The sequence below is a fragment of the Rhagoletis zephyria genome, unplaced genomic scaffold, assembly GCF_001687245.7.
Source record: "Rhagoletis zephyria isolate East Lansing unplaced genomic scaffold, Rhagoletis_zephyria_1.1 Rzeph_scaffold_02534, whole genome shotgun sequence".
Taxonomy (NCBI): Eukaryota; Metazoa; Arthropoda; class Insecta; order Diptera; family Tephritidae; genus Rhagoletis; species Rhagoletis zephyria.
In genome coordinates this window covers 71,038-75,192 of record NW_016159618.1, presented here as the reverse complement: position 1 = coordinate 75,192, position 4,155 = coordinate 71,038, and the positions used below count along the sequence as shown (strand labels likewise).

The 4,155-nt window shown below is 33.0% G+C and overlaps 1 protein-coding gene across 3 annotated transcripts in view; it reads right to left on the bottom strand.

Annotated features, from left to right (window-relative positions):
• LOC108367093 (putative adenosylhomocysteinase 2) overlaps positions 1 to 4,155 on the bottom strand; it is a 46,324-nt gene that overhangs the window by 2,339 nt on the left and 39,830 nt on the right. The window lies entirely within an intron of this gene.

The following is a 4,155-nucleotide window of genomic DNA, read 5'->3' as shown; positions in this document are numbered from 1 at the left end:
AAAGTGCGCTATGTACATTTTTTTTAGATTTTTAGTTTTTGGTGGGTTTCATGTCCGCCAACAGCAGAGTGAAAAATTTTTCTATATTCTGAAAAAAATAGCATGAAATGTTAACTACTCTTGCAAAAGTCNTTATACACTTTCAAATGTCTCCTCTTCGTATGAACTTAGAAAACTGCAAGAAAACGTGGTAGTTTCGGTGCCTAGTGGAAGAGCTCCCAAAAAAGAAGCAAACCAATCTTCCTAGAGGAGAGAACGCGAAAAGCTAAAAAAAAGCTAGCTATGTAAAAGTTACTGTTTCAAAACTTGCAATATTAAATTTTTAAATATAAACTTTGCAAATCTGCCATACTGCAATTTTATTTTTTTAATGGTATTAGGCTCCTATTTATCCAAATTTTCAAGTAATAAAAAAAGATACAGTTCGGATGTTACTTGTTGTCGTAGACGTTTTTTTTTTTTAATTTATGGTTTACTTTTATAAAATCACATAACGCTGTTTGCAAGTGGACTACACATATATTCATTAATAATTTGTCATCCGTCTGAAAAAAAAAAAAATTTAAATCAGAAGGATAAAATAGTATTGTGTTATTAATTCAAAAGTAAATAATTGTAGTTCAATGACGAAGGGGGGGATCTATCCCGCCATCCCCCCTGGCTACGCCACTAGTGTCGCTTATACATGTTTGAAAGTGATATATGAAGACACTGCCGAATAAATTCAAATCGAGGTCCCCCCCTGCCTCTAAGTAGCGACGCCCATGAACGAACTATATGTACATACCTATGTAAAACCCACAAGAACCCAAATATTCAACTTCAAACTGCATTTACAGTGAAAGTATGAAAGTTATCCANGCCATCCCCCCTGGCTACGCCACTAGTGTCGCTTATACATGTTTGAAAGTGATATATGAAGACATTGCCGAATAAATTCAAATCGAGGTCCCCCCCTGCCTCTAAGTAGCGACGCCCATGAACGAACTATATGTACATACCTATGTAAAACCCACAAGAACCCAAATATTCAACTTCAAACTGCATTTACAGTGAAAGTATGAAAGTTATCCAAAAACAAATTGCATTTTTGAATTTAGCGTCCTCAATTTTACTAAGGAGCGAATTTTCATTTTAATCCGTCCATAATTCTATTTTTGCCGACATTTTATGTGGATTGCTTCCCACTGTGTAACGAGGTGGTTTATTTTGTGAGACTCGACGATGAGCAGGACCCGAGATTTAACAATTTGAAGAAGTACATGAAATATACTAGGCCATTTTGCTTAGTTCCCCACAGTGTTGGGAAATAAAATTGTTCCTTCAGTACGAAATCTATACAAAAACTGTACTTTTCGACTGTAAATTGTATCNACGCCACTAGTGTCGCTTATACATGTTTGAAAGTGATATATGAAGACACTGCCGAATAAATTCAAATCGAGGTCCCCCCCTGCCCCTAAGTAGCGACGCCCATGAACGAACTATATGTACATACCTATGTAAAACCCACAAGAACCCAAATATTCAACTTCAAACTGCATTTACAGTGAAAGTATGAAAGTTATCCAAAAACAAATTGCATTTTTGAATTTAGCGTCCTCAATTTTACTAAGGAGCGAATTTTCATTTTAATCCGTCCATAATTCTATTTTTGCCGACATTTTATGTGGATTGCTTCCCACTGTGTAACGAGGTGGTTTATTTTGTGAGACTCGACGATGAGCAGGACCCGAGATTTAACAATTTGAAGAAGTACATGATTATTTAGTCAATTATCGGTTGGTGGATTATGTATTTGAATATTTGCGAAATATACTAGGCCATTTTGCTTAGTTCCCCACAGTGTTGGGAAATAAAATTGTTCCTTCAGTACGAAATCTATACAAAAACTGTACTTTTCGACTGTAAATTGTATCGACTTTTTAATTTGCTCATATGCATGCATGCATGCATGCATACATAGATTCCCTTCAAGATTAATGATTTGATGGTATTCACGGGAAAATTTATGTAGGTACATTTACATGTTTTATACTTTTAACATAAATGTCAAGGCAGATATTTTAAGATACACTTCTTATCAACCTAATTTTTTAAGTTATTATGAATGGATAAAAGAGACATCTTCTTTGAATTCAGTACTAAAACTTGACATTTCAAGTGCTTATCAAAACTTTATACATGTTAACTAGATTCGCCTTTAATCTTAAAATTATATAATTTTATTTATTTGTTTATAAAAATGCAGTTCACACTTTAACAAAACCCGTATAAATCCAAAGTTTAATCTTTGCGTAACATTAAAAAAATCAACAAACTTTCGTAAAGCTTTTTAATTAGATTTCCTAGAAATACATATCCTGAGTATGCAGTTTTGTAGCCCGATCAATTCAAATAAAGCGCAAGTTTAAAATACATAGCTGCGACTTATCGTTGATTTTTAATATTTATTTATTTTTTGATGAAGGCGTTGCTCATTTTCTTCATTAAAAAAATCGTCGAACATACTTAGATAATATGGAAGAAAATTACCGACATCGTCAAAAATATGCCATACATCAATTGTAAATCACAGCTACTTTAAGTTTGCACTTTATTAGACTAAAATTGAATGAGCTAAAAACTGCAAAATATTACGAGATAAAATTGAAATAGAAAGTTCAAAATTTTTACGAAAGTTTGTCGATTTATTTTTAATGTTGTTCAAAGATTAAACTGATTTTCATTTAGTGTTTGTTAAGGAATAAACTATATTTTTATAACCAAATAATTCAAATTGAAATATAATAAAATAAATAGCCAAATCTTGTCAATATGTGAGTGTCGTAAAGTTATGATATTTAAGAACATCTCTTTCTTAATTAAAGATGACACTGTTTCTATATGAAGCTGATTTCGACATTTTGTTTTAATAAAATTTTGTATCGAAAATATTCTTTCAAAACTTGGTTCGTTCCACAGTAAGTTAAGGAATGCAACCGCTTTCCCACCAAAACTGCTGACACTGATAATCTTAGCTATTCAAATGATGTCACATCTGGTGCACCTGCACAAATGTCTTAAATATCAAATTCTCTGGAATAATTATTATTATGACAAAGCAATAGCACAACAGACAACGAGTTACAATAACTGGCAGCAGCACCAAATACATTATGGAAATAAGACAAAATAAAATAGATTCCTAAAATTGCAGCGGCAGCGACAGCAACCGGAGCATCATCAAATACATTATGGAAATAAAACAAAATAAAATAGATTCCTCAAATTGCAGCGGCAGCGACAGCAACCGAAGCATCATCAAATACATTATGGAAATAAAACAAAAGGAAACAGCTTCCTAATTATCCTTTAAATAATATTTGAATGGCCATTAACTCCACAGATGTACCCAATGCATTAGCTAAGGCCCAAGAAATGGAGTCTAACCAAATTAGAATCCAATTCGCTAATGAATTCAGTCAAGCCAGAAGTCAAATGAACAGAAATAGGAATTCTAACAATAATAATAAGAATTTCCCTAAACCAAATAGTTATAATCAACATTCGAATAGTTTACGTTTTGACCAACGTGCCGGTCAACAGAACAACAGTTATAGAAATTTTGGTTGGCAAAATCAACCTAAGCCAGAACCGATGGAAGTGGATAGTTCAGGCCAATTTAAACAACAAACCAACTCTCAACCAAGGCAGAATACTTATAAGCCTAACTACCAATCTAATAATAACCCGGAAGAGCGAACGCCAAAAAGAAGTTTCGGGTTAGGTAATAGTCATCAACCCCAACCGAAAAACAAAGAATTAACAATATACAGGAGAATGCTTTTTTAGACGAAGCAACCCCTTGCCTTACATATTCAGACAACTGCGAGGCACAAACAGAAAATTAAAAGTATTGATAGACACAGGAGCAACAAATTGCTTCTGTAAACCAAACATTCTACCTAATAGAGAGCAATTAGAAATTGCAAAACGCGTAAGAACGATAAATGGTTATACAACAATTACGCATTGTTATAATGCATACATCTTTAACCACTCAACACGATTTTATGAAGTTAAAAATTTAGAAAGCGATATACTAATAGGAATGAATTTGCTAAGCAAAGCGAAAATACAATTAAATTTTGAAGATAATACACTCTTAACAAA